At 38.4% G+C, this 18,953-nt stretch overlaps 1 long non-coding RNA gene across 1 annotated transcript; it reads right to left on the reverse strand.

The window, feature by feature from the left end:
• Positions 1 to 17,099: 17,099 nt before the first annotated feature.
• On the reverse strand, positions 17,100 to 18,658 carry LOC309863417. Its single transcript, XR_014311022.1, has 2 exons — positions 18,578 to 18,658; positions 17,100 to 17,436 (listed from the first exon to the last, which is right to left on the reverse strand). It is a non-coding gene; the product is annotated as an uncharacterized lncRNA (long non-coding RNA).
• Positions 18,659 to 18,953: the final 295 nt, after the last annotated feature.

Genomic DNA, 18,953 nt, shown 5'->3' on the forward strand with positions numbered 1-18,953 from the left:
GTGTATTCTGAACAAGTCAGACTCTCGAGGCCACCAAGGCAAGTTTCTTGAGTGATGCTGCTTGGATGGGCTGCTGGGTTGATTGGGATTCACGGTACAGCTCTTTTCAGCGCTTGAGCCAGAGCTACCAGTGAGGGCAGCAGTCTGAGGGGCCCTTCCTCACATATAACCTGAAGGGAAAGAATCACCTCTGTGATTCAGAACAGCCTTCTGAACCCCTTCTTCACTCCTTCCTCACTGTAACCCAACTTCAGATAGGACCAGGAATAGGCATAATTATTCTGTCATTGATCTGGACCTCATCTAGTTACTGCCCCAACTTTGCTTTGGAAATGTATCACTTACAAAAACTTCACAAATAGATATATAATCTGTTATTGTGCTCCGCATCATAGGATAGTGTGACCATCTTGATTTGAAAAGAAAGAGGTGAGGCTTTTTGAATTAAGCTGCTTATTGAACAATCATATCACTGCAAATTATGATGTCTAGAGAGGATGTGGTAATGGGTTAAATCCAATAGTGCTGTAAACCTTCTAAAAAAACTCAAAGCCACTTCCTCATATCAGGGAGATCATATGATAGTTGTCTTTCTCCACTTGACTTATTTCGCTAAGCATGATACGCTCTAGTTCCATCCATGTTGTCGCAAATGGCAAGATTTCATTTCTTTTGATGGCTGCATAGTATTCCTTAAGTGGGTAGGAGAAGAATAAATGAAACAAGATGGGATTGGGAGGGAGACAAACCATAAGTGACTCTTAATCTCACAAAACAAACTGAGGGTTGCTGGGGGGAGGGGGTTTGGGAGAAGGGGTGGTATTATGGACATTGGGGAGGGTATGTGTTTTGGTGAGTGCTGTGAAGTGTGTAAACCTGGTGATTCACAGACCTGTATCCCTGGGGATAAAAATATATGTTTATAAAAAATAAAAAATTATATTAAAAAAATGAAAAAAAAAAAAAAAAAACAAAACTCAAAGCTAGTATTTTAAAAAATCATTGCAAGCGGAGTCTGCCGTAGGCTGAATTTTGTTTTCAGTATGCACTGAATCTTGCTTCTGCTTCCCGACTGCATTCTGTCTCTCTTTCTGGTTGAGGATGATAACATCCTCTTATTTTAAAGAGTTACATAAACATCCTCCCACCAGAGCCAAGTGCCTTTCTCTGCAAAGATGTCAGATCAAAGTTAGTACAAACTCCTTTGACCATTTCCTGCTGCATCGTTCCAAATTCACTACCCCCAAATGTTGTTCTATCCTTTTGGGGAGCTCCATGCTTTATCATGCTCCTCCTGATCTTCAGGGATGGGACATTTACAGCTTATCCCAGGGGTAGAGACAGTGACAGTGTCCAATGTAGAGGTACCTCACAACTGTCTGCCCTAGGGAAAAAGCGCAGGGTGAATTCACCACTAGCATCCTCCAATATCCACTGGTGGCAACAAGAGAGTCAGCTGCCTCTACCTTGTGGGTGCTCGCATGTCACAGAAGTTCCAGGGCATAAAGCAAGAGACATGCTGTGTAGCTAAGGCCAGGTGTGGTCAGGTAATACCGATTCAGAGTGGCTTACTGCACGAATGGCTGGGTAGAGGGTGAGTGTGGAGGATGTGAGGCAGGGCACAACCCAATACAATAATTACAAATAATAGGAAGTAATACAAAATCTATGTGTGGGAATGTGTTCTCTTAGTGCAGAAAACAAAACTAAGCATTCTGGATGAATTTTTCTGGGAAAAATGTGATTTATTTGTCTGGATACAGACAAATATCCAAGGAAATAAATTGAGCATAGAGCTAGGCAAGATTCCTCCAGTCCAATGTTCTGACAGTTCTTGTATCCTACTTCTTGGTATCCCTGAACAACTTGGTATCCCTTTGTTCCCAGTTTGTTGGTCTCTAAGAATGTGGCCAAGCAAAGTAAGTTGTGGTTTTACTGATAAAGTTCCTTATTCTCCTAATCTGATGGCTCAGAGTGAGTCAATATATGCTTTGGCTGGGGCTTTAGGTAATGTCACTGCCATTCCAATAGACTGCAGCTGCCTGCCCTTTGGCTGGTTTGGATCAGTGCCTAGGTGGCTCTTCTGCTCGCTAGTGGTAAAGGGAGGTCAGCCAAGTCCGTCATGGGTCAGAAATAAAGCCTTAGACAACACTGTTGCTGGAAGGAAACAAAGAGAACCCAGAGGAAGGGAAGAAGAAAGGAGTCGTCTTCTTCCTTGGCAGACAAGAAAGAACACATTCAGATGTCACCTGGGTTCTAATCCTGACTGTCAAACAGGATGAAGAAGGGGTGGTTACATGATGAGCAGGATCTCCCAATGGCACCTGGATTGGACAACCTTTATCATAGTTTTGTGTTCTAGTACAGAGGCCTGCTGTTCATCAGAGTCAAGGTCAGGAATGCTAGGTGTTCTTCAGGAACCTACAGATAGTGCTCCTTACAACTTCCTGAATTATGAGTGTTGATTCAACTAAGACAAGAAAAAGTAAGTTAGATAAGTGACTCTTAATCTCACAAAACAAACTGAGGGTTTCTGGGGGGAGGGGGTTTGGGAGAAGGGGGTGGGATTATGGACATTGGGGAGGGTATGTGATTTGGTGAGTGCTGTGAAGTGTGTAAACCTGGTGATTCACAGACCTGTACCCCTGGGGATAAAAATATATGTTTATAAAAAAAAAAAAAAGACCAAAATACCACCCTTACTACTAATAAAGCTCGTATTAAAGATCACAATTTACATCTATCGGTTGATGTACTCCTTAATACTGAAACTTGGAATTAGGCAGATTTATATACCTCGCAACAAGTTGGGTCGAAAAATTGCAGACATCCCTGTGGGGTAAGCTGCTTTCACACATGACAGAGAACAGAGCAGATAACTCACTATAGGTGCCCAGGTGGCTCCCAGGAGAAAGGTAAGAGGGAGATGTTATGTTATGCAGATCTACTTGGTTCACTGCAAACTCATCCATCCAAATCATCATCATCTTCTTCTTCTTCTTCTTCTTCTTCTTCTTCTTCTTCTTCTTCTTCTTCTTCTTCTTCTTCTTCTTCTTCTTCTTCTTCCTCTTCCTCTTCCTCTTCCTCTTCTTCTTCTTTTTCTTCTTCTTCTTCTTCTTCAAGAGAAAGTGCATGTAAATGAGGGAGGAGGGACAGAGGGAGAGGGATATAGAGAATCTTAAGCTCCACAGTGGTGCTGCTCCTCCATCTAAATAATCTTAATTTTCCTCTCAGAAGCAGAGACCAAATTAATTCACTTTTTAATACACCTTCTTTTCCATAAGCAGATACATCAAGAGGGAGTAAAACCAAGTTTACAGGTAAAAGACCTTCTTTTTCTGAGCTGTACAACCTGCAGGTCAACGGGGACACCCCCGCCCCTCCCGTCATCTCTTTGTTGTGGGTAGGCTTGTTGCGGGATACCTTACCTTCACACTCTGGCTCGCTCTGTCACTCTAGATTTTGACTTTCCTGGGTCAGTATTGAGACTGATAAGGAAAGGATGACAAGGAAACTAAAACTTTTAAAGAAAGTTTTTTTATACCCATTTGTTTACTGAATGGAGAAAGAAAGCTTCAAAGATAAGATATATACTATTTCAATGATTCTAAGATTCATATTTGATCACATTTTAACACCTCCACAGTCATGATATGCTTACCACTAATGGGAAACACAGATTAGCTGACTGATATTTCTTCTCAATGGCATGTAAAATAATGATGACTTGCAATCTATAGTGTCTAAGAATGAACAAGTAGTTAATAAATGACGAGCCTCAAATTTGTCACTTGGGTTGTGTGATTTCAAACTTCAGACTATTTTTTGACCCACAACCCTTTTCCCTTAAAATATTCAGGCAATTAAGGCAACACGTGTGTTTCATGTTCTATGCAAATGATTTCCTCCCTTCCCCACAGCATTTCACATATTGTCATGCCGTTTGGCATTCAGTCTTGCTTGACCACATCTGTACAGAATTATGCTCTGTGGGAGCCAAATTCCTTCTTTTGTGAACCAAGGCTTCTCAATGAGTTTTATGAAGTGGACTGATGAAACATATCATTATCACAAGTTGGACTGATGGTGATTGAAATGTTTCAGCAGCTGGGCCTTGTTAGAAGAACAAACTGTAGGGCTGGCACTTGATGTCAACTCAAGTGGAATGTGAGGGAAAAGGCGAGGGAACTTTTCTTATTGCTTAAGACTATTCCCTTTTGCAATCAAGAAATGTGGGAAATAACAAGGGATTATTTCGTAGTTGGTTTCTCAAGAAAGGCTTTGAATTTTTTCAGTTAAATAAATCGTAAGTGTCTCCTTTGTGCAAAGTGTGAACTGGTTGCTTCAGGAGATAGGACATGCCACCTGCCACTGAGAACCTAATATGACAAAAACAGGGACTGCAATCAAGACCAATAGAAGAATGAGAGGGTCAGATAGGTGATACAGGATTTTGAAGAAGGAAGAAATGATGTATGTCTGAGAGAATCGAGAGAAACATCATTTAAGCAATGGCAGAGCTTCAAAAACTTAGGTGACATTTTTTCAACTTGAGATGTGACTGAGACTTCTGGTTTCTAATAATGGCAGTCTTGGTTATCTGGAGCCCCGCTCTCACAGAAAACAAATTAAAAACGTAGGTAAAATATTTTTTTAAATATTTCATTTTTTATAAACATATATTTTTAACCCCAGGGGTACAGGTCTGTGAATCACCAGGTTTACACACTTCACAGCACTAGGTAAAATATTTTTAAAAACTCTTTTAAAAGTTGAACAACCAAAGCAATAAAGAATCATTAGATCAAGATTTGAAGAAAATCAGGAAATCAGACAAATAAGTGGAGTATAAAAGACACTTTTATAAGGTGACTTGCTCATTCCCCCAAATCTGAACTTTAGTTTTGCTGACCCACATATAATGGCCAGTCTAATAGAAAACAGCTGTCGGTGAGTTCATGACCTAGGACACTGCACACACAGGCCAAAGAAGACCCAGGTGTAAGCCAGCCCTCAACCGTATTTCACACTGAATGGCTAAGTCCAGGAATATTAAACTTCAGACTTAAAGGTTTAAGGTGGTCCTGGCCTGATAGAGATTTGGAATACAAATCAACTTGGGGATAGGCAATGGCCAGCAAGCAGGCATACACTATCTTCAAGGTCAAAATACTTTGCTGCTGGTAAGGATATGACCACATCCATACAGACACGGACATTACTAACTTTGTGTAAGTGTGTGTGTGTGTGTGGTGTGGGGGGGTGATTACACTATAAATTACCACATTTTGAAACTGGCATCTTTAAAGACAATCTGCCTGCATTTGTGATTTTCTCAAATTAAGTTACTGGTGAATATTTAAGTCAAGAATATCCAGCTCAGTATTTTCCCTGTATTTCATATCTTTCTTGCATGAAATGGTTTCTTATTCTAATCGTAGTAAGGATAGTGAGTCCTTTCAAGGAATTTCTGTCTTCAAAATATGCTAATCATGGATCAATGTCCTTTGGGAACTTATAATAAGAAAGCTAATTTTTCTCAATAGGTGTGACAGACGATTTCCTTCAGTAGTTTGGGTTATTGTAAGGCGTAACATATCTGGGATATGCATATTGTAGCCAGCATCATTAGTCATTTGAAATATGAGTATAAAACACAAAGTATTTTTTTTCTCCCAGTCTCCATTGTTGGATCGTCTTCACAATTTTCTGACTCCTGAGAGTTCGTGTGTGTCCAAGTCTGTCCTGTGACCCCTTCTAAATTTTATCTACAGCCGAGACCTAGGTTAACTTACTTGGATTTTCATTATCTAAGCTTTTCTTATCCCTTGTACGCTGAGAACGTTTCCACTGATGTCTCTACCTCTCACCTTTCCTCTGAGCATCGAGACAGATGTTGCAACGGTTCAGTGTCTCCACTTAGATGTCCAACACACATCTCCAATCTTGCATGTCCAGAAGAGAACTCTAGTTACCCTCCGAAACCAACTTACTTATTCCTTGTCTTTATTTGGTAAAAGCCACCATCATTCACTCAATTGCTAAGACCAAAACTGCATTGAAGGCTCTGATTCCTCACTTTCTTTTTTCATACCCTGCCTCAAATCCATCAGCAAATCTTCAGAATATATCACTCATTTGATATTTCTCACTCTCCCTATGGTTACCTCCTTAGACCAAGCCACCATCACAGTCTCATGGGAACCACCATGAAAGCCACTGAACTTGCCTCTTCACCTGGGGTAAACAGGTGAACCCTCACTGTTCTCGACACTCCAGCCAGAGAGATATTTAAAGTGAAACAAAATATTTCATTCTTTTGCTCTCAGTCCTTCAATTACACCAAGAAGAAAATCTAAAATCTTTTCCTTGCCTGCAAAGACCTTTATCACAGTCCCTGGCTACCTCTTGAGCTTTATCTTTGAGACCGTTCCTCTCATTCATGCCACAATGTCAACCTTTCCTTTTTCCTTATTCTTTCTAGAGTGTGCCATTCGTAATTTCATTTTGGGAACTTTGCTCTTCTTCTTTCACTTGCCAGGAATATTCTCCCACCATTCAAAGGCCTTGCTCTTACATTTTACTTGGTTTCTTGTTGAAATGTCCTCTTCTCAGAAAAAAAAAACTTTCTTGACCATCCTAGCAATTCCCTTGCCCATTTATGTTTCTTCCTTGCCCGATCTAATTTTTCTGATGTAAATCTCAGAATATATAATAATATAACCTGATATTATGTGATATATTTATTTGTGATTGCCTTGTGTCCTACACAATGATACAAGCTCCATGAGGCCAGAGCTTTACCGTATCTTTGGTTTTTGGAAAATAAGCCAGAATATGGAGACACTCATCACATAAATGGATGAACACCAGTATTCCAGGCTCTTCAATGACCTGGAAAAGGATTTACATTTACTAACGGGCTAAAGATGGCTTAGTCCAAGAAAATGAAAGATCCTCTTTACTCTCCGTTTTCTAGAATCTGGACTTGGAAACTGGTTAAACTCAAGTAAAAGGTTCTTTGTTCATTCCATATGACTTTTTTTTTTTTTTAAGGAGAGTGCATGTTGTGGAGAAGGGGCAGAGGGAGAGGGAGAGAGAGAATCTTAAGCAGACTCCAAGCTCAGTGCAGGGCCTGATGCCTAATGAGCCCAGTATGGGACTCAATGCTGGGCTCCATCTCATGACCCTAAGATCATGTGACCTGAACTGAAATCGAGAGTTGGACACTTAACTGACTGAGTTACCCAGGTCTCCTTACATAATAAGATTATTAAATCCCTTATCCCATTATATCTGCTTCTGGGATAGTAACAGTGCTTACATCATAAGATTGCTGTGGAAATTAAATAACTTAAAGCCAAAAAAGTGTTTTAAGGGGACCGACATATATAGTAAGTACTTAATAAGTATTATCTGTTGCCATTAAGATTATTGTTGTTACTTTAAATTTAGAGTTTCCTTCTTAACCAGTAATAGATTACTCTTACTCTCCATATCTTGCATATGGAAACATTCATTAAATGTTACTGTAATATTTACTGTATCTGATACAGGCTGCTCTGTCTTCACTTTGCACAGAGATGTAGGGCCCCAAATGACTTTTTAAGAAGTTTGTGCCTACTACTGGGTGTTTACCCCAAAGATACAGATGTAGTGAAAAGAAGGGCCATCTGTACCCCGATGTTTATAGCAGCAATGGCCACGGTCACCAAACTGTGGAAAGAACCAAGATGCCCTTCAGCGGGCGAATGGATAAGGAAGATGAGGTCCATATACACTATGGAGTATTATGCCTCCATCAGAAAGGACAAATACCCAACTTAAGTAGCAACATGGATGGGACTGGAAGAGATTATGCTAAATGAAATAAGTCAAGCAGAGAGAGTCAAAGCAAGAGCTGACAGTATGTTAGGCTAATACTGTGTTAGCATTTTTTTTTTCCAGAATTGTGAGTCAAAAGAATATATTTCTGTGCTGTACCCATTTTACTCTTCATTGTGTAAATGTTGACTTTTCTTTGTGTCAGTATAACTACGAAAGGGCTTTTTATGGGGACCCCTGCGTGGCTCCGTCGGTTAAGCGTCTGCCACTCCCCCTGCTTGTGCTCTCTGTCTCTCTCTTTCTCTAACAAATAAACGAATAAAATCTTTAACTAAAAAAATAGAAAGAGCTTTTTATGGTGGTTGTTCTTTTTTTGTCTTTGCTATATTACCGAAAGATAAAATAATCTTGTTACTTCTCTTTCATTTCTGATTTTATTTATTTGGTTTCTCTTTTTTTCTTGATGAGTCTGGCTGAAGGTTTATCTGTTTTGTTTATGTAATTTTTTAATGTTTACATTCCTTTTATTTTTTAATAAAAATAAAATTTACTATTTTTTTTCTTTTTTCCAAATTTTTATTTAAGTTCTAGTTACCTAACATATCATGTGATATTTGTTTCAGGAGTAGAATTTTTAGTGATTCATCACTTACATACAGCACCCAGTGTTCATCACAACAAGTGCCCTCCTTAACCGCCATCACGATTTAGTCCATCCCCCACCACCTCCAATTTTGTTTATTTTTTTAAAGAACCTGCTTTTAGTTTCATTAAATAATCTCACAGTGGAATTGTAGAGAGACAAACCACTTGTGTTATTTCTCTGTGAACCTGTCTAGTTCCCCATGAACTCTTTGGGAATATCCCATCAGTAGGTTCAGCACTGGGTTTTTGTAAAATGTAAATCAGTTGTGGAAGAGTTGGGTATTGGGCATTGATTCTCCATGTTTTGAAGCAGTGGTTCTCAATATTAGTATTCATATGGTTATTATTTCTGTATATTACTGGTTATTATGATCTGCAAAGACCTTTTTTATACATGATTCTTCTGATCAGTCACTCCTCTTCCATAAAATTTGAAAATCATGAACATACCATGTATCTGTTCACGTAATGTGGCCCTTTGGAAGGTCATGAACAAGTGTAATTTCTAAGATTAATCTACGTTCCTAAACCAATTGTTTGTCTCATTAGGGACAATATCACTCTCACTGCGGATGCAAATTTTAATGTAATTCCAGGTTGTATACTCAGTTGTCATTAGAAATAAATGTAAACTTTAGCCAAAGAAAGTAGGTGATTTAAGAGAGAGTTGCATAAATTTCCATCTAAGCTGGTCTGGGGAAACTTCCTAATATAAGGGATAGAAAAGGATTTTGTTGTTCTTGGATTGAGAGAAAGCAGAGCATGATTGATCAATTGATCTCTCTGTCTGTTTATTAGGTATTTATAAAGTGCTTCCTATGTACCAAACACTTTTGTGGACTAAGGATGGAATCAATGTTATAAGACATAGAGAACTGTTGTTCTGCAGTGACATGTCCAGATAGCAAACAGTGGCTGATACAGTATTCTTTCTTTCTATCTCTAGAACATTATCCACCTTTCCCGTGTGTGTGTGTGTGTGTGCTGGTGGGGTTCCTGTCCAGTTTTGGATTTCTAAACCTACAGTCTCAAATCTCAGAGGTCATGATTCATCCAGTATGCCTAACCTCAATCTACCTTGAAAGAAGGATTAGATGAAACAATGGCCTACTGGATCTCTAGTTTTCAAACATTACAATGCCTAGGAAACATCTTAGGTATTTGCATATCATATGAATTATTTTCCCCTGGATACCCCCTTCCACACTAAGAATCTGAATGAATTTAGAGAACGACATATCAAAGGTGGCATTTTCACAAGTAGAGAACACAGTTTGAAAAACAGGGCACCAGAATAAATACATTTTTTGAGGGCAACATTGTTTTTTCATTCACTATAAACATTATCAATGTCAAAGTCAATAGTTGTATTTGCTGTTTTATCATAATAATAAATTATCTTTAAGCATACACCTTTTTATGTATCTTCCTTTGTGATATGTCTGTATTTATATATCCATATATTACTTCTGCCTTACCTATGTTTTTAATATTTTTCCTTAGACATATATCTTACTGTCTAAATATATAAAAATTAAGAATATCAGCTTTTTACCATTTTGCATACAAATATACTTCTTTGTTACATTCACTGTCCTCACTGACCACTTCCTGAGATTAGTTTTTTGTTGAAAACTGGTTTATATAATTTTCTTGGAAATTATCCTAAAGGATGAAGAATAAAATAAAATCCCAGAAAGGTGATCTTTCATAATTGGCCAATCCTGAATCAAGTCTTCATTCTTAATCTTTGAACATAACTATTTTTCTGTGCCATTTTTTTTTTGATTTGTTACAAAAAATTCTGCCATACAACAAAATTGTCATTGTCTAAGTTAATCATGTCAATAGGGACGCCTGGGTGGCTCAGTTGGTTAAGCGGCTGCCTTCGGCTCAGGTCATGATCCCAGCGTCCTGGGATCGAGTCCCACATCGGGCTCCTTGCTTGGCGGGGAGCCTTCTTCTCCCTCTGCCTCTGCCTGCCACTCTGTCTGCCTGTGCTTGCTCTCGCTTCTCTCTCTATGACAAATAAATAAATAAAATCTTAAAAAAAAAATCATGTCAATAGAGGTAAATATAGTCTTTTATTTTTTTTTTCTTTAATAATAGAGAGATGAGCTCATTAGGTATTGTTTGTACTGAGTCTTCCCAGGTCTCTCAGGCTGTTTTTTGGCTCCCTCACCTCTCTCCACTGAGGTCCTCAACAACATCTCAAGCAAGAGACAGAGGACATTAATCTTCTCTGCTGGCTTTGTTTTCTATCTTCCCTCCTTCTCTCCTTCTCGGCCGTCTCCTTCTACCACCAAAAAAAAGATATCCATAATCAATTAATGCAAGGTGAAAATTGTCAGCTTAATGGCCATACAAATAGACTCACAGACTTGAAATTCCAGCTTGGCCTTGACTTGACTAGCTACCTAACAGATGGAAGAGGAGTTTTTCCCAGAAACATGACAACATTGCACATATTCACCTGAAAACAGAATCCCTAAATGTAAGAAATAGTGGTGTAGAGTGTTGACAGTCACCCATTTTGAGTGTAAGATAAGGGATGGAGAAGAAATGGAGTCAGAGAGCAAACTTGACTTGCCTTGGGACGACCATGGTTTGAATAGTGCTTACCTCTTACATGTGGAGAAAGCTGGTCATTTTCTAGATCCCCGTTGGATTCAATAGAGCACCCCTTCATTTATCCATCAGCAAGATTAGAAACAAGTCTTTTCATAGTTGTTAAAGGGTAGATATTTAGGATATATTTCTTAAAACAATGCTCACATAAAAGAGAGAACTTAGCAATAGCAAAGTGGGATGAGGTGACATTCCATTCTTTAAACTAATAGGCCGGGGACTTACCTTCATGAAATATAATCCTCCAGTCAGCCAGAATTCTCTGCCCAAATATAGAGTAAGGCCAAATTTTCCCTCATTTCTTCCGCTTAATTCTCCACCTGCCCCTAAATTTTCTGCCTCATTGCTCTATCATAATGCTCGAGTTTCTACTATTGCATTCATTTCCGGGTGAGCTAAGGTTTATTTAGTTTTTGCCCATTCACTACTAAACACCTACTTTATCAAGCTCCCAGTTGCCTTTAGTCTTAGCTTCTGTGTGGCCTCCTCTCTAAAACCCACTCCCCACCCCATCCCCAGGACAATAGCAGCCACTCTGACCAGAAGAGAAAGCTAACCAGGCCCTCACTGCCCTGCTCCACATGTCTGAGTTGCCATGATTTGACCAACATCTTGTAATGGGTCTTAGAAGGTTTGATGCAACAGCAAAAGAGACAGTAGGATAAGGAGGCCCAAGGGTGTTGGTGAGGGTAGGTAGCAATTATAAATAAGTTGATTGGGGTGGGCTTAATTGAGAAGCTGATATTTGAACAAAGATTTGAAGAAGTGAGAAAGTTATCCACAGGGATATCTGGAAATAACATATTCCAAGCAGAGAAATTAGCATAATATATACGTAATTAATGTTAGCATTATATATATTATATATGCATGCATAATATATATATGCATGCTAAGGCAGGCATATGTATGAGTTGTTCAAGGCTCATTAAGCAGGTCAATGTGCAGGAAGAGAGGAGCAAGGAGACGTGGTAGGAAGTGAGGTCCTATTGCGAGTGATGGTATTATGAACTGAATGTATCTTTTCAATGCTCAAATGTTGAAGACGTAACCTTCAATGTGTATTTGGAATGTATCTTCTCAATGCTCGAATGCTGAAGACGTAATCTCGTAACTTTCAATGTGTATTTGGAAATAAGATCTTTACGGAAGTAATTAGGGTTAAATGAAGACATAAGGGTGGCACCCTGATCCAAAAGGATTAGGGTCTTTATAAGAAGAGACATCAGACAGCTCATTTTCTCTCTCTCTTTCTCTCTCTCTCTGCCATGTGAGCACACAGTGTGAAGATGTTTGTCTATAAGCCAGAAAGAGTTCTCACCAGAAGCTGACCATGCTGGCCTATGCTCCAGCCTCCTGAAGGGTGAGAAGACATGCTTATTGTTTAAGCCGCCTAGTCTATGTTTTGTTATAGAAGCTCAAGCAGACTGAACCAGGGGGTGAGGTGTAGGGGAGGCTTTGTTGGCTATTCCAAGAACTAGGACTTTGCTGTGAGTGAGATGGGAAGTGATCGAAATGAAAGTTTTGAATAAAAGAATTACACTATCTGATCTAAGTTTTGTTTTATTAATATGCAACGTAATATTTGTCCCAGGGGTACAGGTCTGTGAATCATCAGTCTTACACAACTCACAGCACTCACCATATCACATACCCTCCCCAATGTCCATAACCCAGCAACTCTAACCCTACCCCTCCACTCCCCAGCAGGCCTCAGTTTGTTTCCTGAGATTTAGAGTCTCTTGTGGTTTGTCTCCCTCCCGATCCATGTTTTAAAAACGCTGCTGTGGCTACTGTTTTGAAACAGACGGGGAATGTGAGGGTGGCAAGTATAGAACAAAAGTCAATTTAGACATGACAGCATTCCCGGGTGAGACAGAAGGCTGGCTCAAACTAAGGTGGTAGTAGCTGAGATGGTAAAAAATGGTCAAGGTCTAGATATACTTTTCAGGTGGATTCAATAGGATTTTCTGACCAAAATAATATCTAACATGTAAGTTAAAACAAATCAAGAAAACCCCTAGTTTTTTGGTCTGGACCATTGGGAAGGTAAAGTTGCCATCCACTATAACAGAGACTTGCAGGTAGACCAGATTGTTGGGGATGACCAAGAGTTCCATTTTGGATCTAGTAACTGAAATGGCTGTTGGAGTCTGAAGTGGTCATGTTCCGTAGGAAGATGCACAAGTCTGGAGTTCAGGGAGGGTTCAAGTGTGGAGCCTGAAGCCTGGGAATCATTGACACAGAGATGATGTGTAGTCATAAGACTGGATGAGATCACCAGGGTCTGTTCTTTTCTACCTCTCTACTTTGAAATTCTTTCTCTCCTTCCCTACTCATTTTGTACTGCTTCTGCATTTTCCAAGGTCAGAACAAGTGTTGAAGGATACAGGGTGATTTTTTTCTAATTTAATTGGTACTGTTTGTGGTTCTTCCTTGGATGACTGGCTGGCTATGCACTATTTTATAGCAGGCTACACATGCTGCCTTTTTATGGACATGTGGCTTAGTTCTCCAGCTGTTCTTACATGAGGTATCCTGCATATTTCTGCTCCCTGATTCGGGGTGTGGGCAAGGATGGGATGCCGGTTCACCCAACTTCTTATGAACACCTCCCCTTAAATTCTGCTTCTAAGTCACTATACCTCTAATTTCTTTCTGCTGGTGTTTCTTAGATCTAACAGAAGTGTCCTTTATAGAGTCTCTTAAAGATGACTTAGCCATTATATTTATAACTATACACACATGAGAAAACAGACTGAAAGGAGATGTATTAAAATAATGGCAGTGATTACATTGATATAGGGGGACTTGAGTAATAACTTTCTCATCGATTATCCAAAATATGTTGTAATGTGGTTAAATTTCTTTTTCAGTAAAAAAACAATATATGTATATATAATTTTGTATGCAAGTAAATATTAGTATATTTTGTATATAAGTATGTATAGTATTTTTGTATAATATACAAAATGTTTATGTACATACATTCAATATAAAAATACTACATATATAGTTTTATTGAATATTTATACATGTACATGCACATATATTTCTGTGCTGAGTGTGTCCATCAACACACACACACACACATTTCTATGTTTAAAGCTTAAACTTACCTTTGTTCTTTCCAAAAGATGACATTGCTGTAATGTAGCAATTCAATTTAAGACATGACCTACTTTTAAGTATTCTAGATTGAAAAGATTTTTTAAATAAAAGTTATTATTCTTATGTGATGTATGTGACCCACACATTAAAAAGCCTATTTTCCTAATTTAGAATATTTATCTTGGAGAGTGGTTGGTTCAAACCTCTCAATTTGAACAAACTGAGTTTCAAGACAGAGAAGTGCTGCGGTGGCAAAACAGAAGCCATTAAAAACAAATTTAGTGAATTAACTACACTAAAGTAATATGTTTTTCCATGAGGGAAAGCCAAAATAAAATGAAAACACAAATGGAAAATAAAAAATAAACATTTTGGGGTTTATTTCCAGAAAAATATTTATTTTCTTAATGTGTACATGTAGCTTACAAATAAATGATAAGACCAATAATAAGGAGAAAAATTTCCTAGAGAGCAAAATATAAATGGCTGCAAAAAAGAAAAGAAAGGAAGCCCAACATTTCTCATTATTAGAGAAATACAGACTCAAACAATGGGATGGTAGTTTTTACCAATCAGTTTGGCAAAGATCAAAAAGTAGGACAAAGCACGATCACCAGTGCCTTTTGTTTTCATAGTCTAATAGAGGGAGTTTAAATGAGTGCCAATTCTTTGGAACTGTTTGGGCAATGTTAGTAAAATGTAAAATGCATGGGCCCTTTGATTCAGATGTTCCTATTCTATAAATTTATACTACAAGTGTACTTGCATAACTTGAATACACAAAAAAATGAATATATAAATATTCACTAAGGGATTATTTCTCACATAAAATAGAGTCTGGGAAGACCTAAATGGGGGCATCTAGGTGGCTCAGTCGGTTAAGTGCGTTAGGCGCAGGTCCATGATTCCGGAGCACCCCTCGCCACTGGGCTTTGTGCTCGGTGGGGAGCCTGCTTCTGCCTCTCCATCTGCTCCTACCTCTGCTCATGCTCGCTTTCGCTGGTGCACTCTCTGTCTCATAAATAAATAAAATCTTAAAAAAAAAAAAAGACCTAAGTGTCCATCAGAATCGACAGGTAAACTGAACAATATAACTGAAAAATATTCTATCACCACTCCCCATCCTGAGCAAGTAAATAAGTAAATAAATGTACTGGAATGAGACAATGCTCTCATTCATGTCATCAAATATACTGGTTCATCTAGAGAACATTTCTGGGAATATATACCCACCAGAGCTGGTAAAAATTATTATCACTAGGTGAACCATGAGAGACTATGGACTCCGAAAAACAATCTGAGGGGTTTGAAGTGGCGGGGGGGGTGGGAGGTTGGGGTACCGGGTGGTGGGTATTATGGAGGGCACGGATTGCATGGAGCACTGGGTGTGGTGAAAAAATAATGAATACTGTTTTCCTGAAAATAAATAAATAAATTTATAAAAAATAAAATAAAATAAAACAAAGTCATTAGCGTAATTTACATGCAATAAAATTTTAAAAAATTATTATCACTCCTAGGGATGGAAACCAGACAACTCAGGATTTAGGGTGGGGGGAAAATTTATTTTTTCCTTTAAAAAAAAAGGATATAATCCCTTACACCATTTACATTTTTACCATCCATGTTTTCTTTCAATAGCTCTAACACTTTTACCTATTTGCTGATGTAAACTTCGGCCCATGGGTAAAAAATAGAAAATTAAATAAAATGAAGTGACAGTAGAAATATGGGACCTTTTTGACCCATATTTGACCCAGGGTTATCAAAATTTGAATGACTCCAGGAAAAATGGGTCAGAATTGGGTCCATCCAATGTATTTTGAGGCAAATCTTAAGAACGATGGATAATTTTCAGGAAGGCTCTGATTAATGGTTGTTCTGAATGATTGGCCTGCCTCATAGATGAGGGATTCTTCTTAAATGCTGATATTCATGTTTTAGAACAGTCACTTTGTGGTGAATCAGACTGATTGGAATAGGAATAGTCATGGATACTAGTTAGAAGGCTATTTCAGGGAAACTGTGGAAAGCTTGAGGTTCTGGAAGGAGGTTTGGCTAAATTAAAACAATATATTTTTGTTGGCACCAAGAAGAAAATGCGGAAGCAGGTATCATCAATCCAGACCAAGATGATAGCGTTTGACGATCCAGTGGGGAAAGGCTGGTATTGCTGGAGGGAGTAGCCAAGAGGATGTCTTAAGCACCTTGATGAGTTACTGTGTCATGGGGAAGAAATGCACCTCACCCAGAAACCCACAGAGGGTCTCTTTCTAGAGGTTTTATGTCTCAGCATCCTGTAGTCTGGGTGTAACCAGGGTGGAGCCGGTTCTGCTAACTAAAGCAAAAGTAATGGAGATAAGAGTAATGGAGGATAAAAATCACGATTCCTGGCATCCCACCTTTTCTCTGCCACTATCTGGTTTTATAATCTTTGGCAAGTTAGTTATTTGTGTTTATTTAAAAGCTTCCCCTGTGAAATGAGATAAAATGAGAAGTAAATGTAGTTTTGACAGTTTATATAGATGTGGAGCCAATAACCCAGACTGGAGAGGTATGTATGGGAAGGCCTCCTGAAGGAGGTGATATACAAAGACCATTCCTCAAATCTTAGTTCCTTTGTATGTTAGGTCAGGTGCAGGGGAAGGAGGCAGGGCAAGGGGAACCAAGGGAAGTTAAGTGGTTGGGTACAACATGGAACAGGTAGACTCTGTTATGGTATATTGAGCATAAGAAGGAAACATCTCACCCACTATATGGATTTGGGAGCTTATTCTCCCAACATAATAGAAATTTCATTACTTCTCCTTCCATTATTCCTACACAAGTAGTCAATTGCCTGCCTGAAAATAATATTTAGGTTGTTAGAATGAGCAAAGGAGGCAGTTCACTGTAGTCATAAATTAACATAAGTTGGTGTTATTTTATTTAAAAAAAAAAAGATTATTTGACAGAGAGAGCGAGAGAGCACAAACAGTGGGAGTAGTAGAGGGAGAGGGAGAAGCAGACTCCCTGCTGAGCCGAGAGCCCCATGTGGGGCTAGATCCCAGGATCCTGGGATCATGACCTGAGCCGAAGACAGATGTTTAACCATCTGAGTCACCCAGGTGCCCCAATTAGTGCTAGTCTCAAAGAAAATTCTAGAGGATGTCCAAGCTCACCATGATACCAAGGGCTCTCGACACCCATAGGATGTGACTTTCCCTGTGTGGCCATCAGTTAGGAGCACTACAAAAAATAAAAAAAAAAAGTACCACAATACAATCAGAGCCACATGTAACTATACAGATATGCAGGATTACCCATGTGTGGTGCCTTGCAAGAAAAAAGAAAAGACCTTGACAAATAAAGATAAAAGCCTATGTATTTGGTCAGCTGAAAATTAATAACAGCCATAACTAACTACTTTATCTCTAATTCTTCCATGACAGAGCAAAGTAAGAACAAATGAAATCATGTAAATCCCAATGTTAAGTGAATTAACCAAAATGGCATAACTTTTAGCTGTGGATCTGGAACACTAAGCCATAGCTATAGGATTCGCAAACCCAGGTTCTTCACACGACATTATACCACTCAACTGCCAAGGTGATCCATTACTTTTGTTTTAGTTAGCTATGTCATAGCTCCACATACCCTTAATTTGTTTTCCTGTTGATTTTTTAACTAAAAAACCCAGAAAATTTAATTTTTCCATATGACTGGTCACCACTCTCTTCTTATATACGGCTATGTCTTAAAAATATCCCCCACAAAATCCTACTTTGATTTTTTTTTTCCAGAAGTTAATCCAAATATACTCCCATTATCACCTGCCTATACTTAGTGTATCTTCTCCATTCATCAATTTGCAAATTCTATTTGGAGTCTAGTTTCTAGAAATGTTGTGCTGGAGATAAATTTTTTTCAAAGGGGAATTATTTTTTCTGAAAATTTCTCTCATCAAATGCCTGGCTAGCTGGTCTGCATAAGGCAGTTTCTAGGACTTTTAGATCATTTTTGTATTTATTGGAGATGTTTATAACACAGGTCAGTCGGATAGTATGTTAAATACAATGCATGGACCAATTGTTCTCAGACTTGGTCATGCATCAGAATCATCTGGGATGCTTGTTAAAACACAGACTGTTGGGCTTCATCCCTAGAATTTCTGATCCAGTAAATCTGGGCTAAGGCCTAAGAATTTAGATTTCTAACAGGTTCCTAGCTGGCCTTGGGAACAACACTTTTGGATTTTCTGGTGTAGACTCATTCGGATCTTATTATAATTTTATTCTAACATATAGCAGAGTTTTTATACATTCAAAAATATCTTTAATTAAAAGAAAAAAGAGAGTATGAATACAAGAATCCTTGGCATTAATTTTACCTGTTGATAATCTTTTTGATAACAATCATCACCCATTCAGCCTCAGGATCCAAACAAATTAATGCCCCATCTTTCAGTGGGACTCTGAAAAAAAAAAAAAAAGGGCATTTGCTTAAATGATAATGGTATGTAATTCAATAATGCTTTAAGTTTATTGATTAAAATTTCAGCAACATGAAATTTTATGCTTAAAATGAACATATGAATTTATTTCTCAAACTACATTAATCATATTATTGGAATATGACTATCAGTCATACCAGTGTACATCATGGAATTTTAAAAATCAACTAAAATAATTTTTTTCTTATTTGGACTTCTATTACACAGGTGTTAGCATTTTTGGGGTTTATGCTACACAGGTGGTAAACTCTGG

The sequence above is a fragment of the Mustela nivalis genome, assembly GCF_964662115.1.
Source record: "Mustela nivalis genome assembly, chromosome: 4".
NCBI lineage: Eukaryota > Metazoa > Chordata > Mammalia > Carnivora > Mustelidae > Mustela > Mustela nivalis.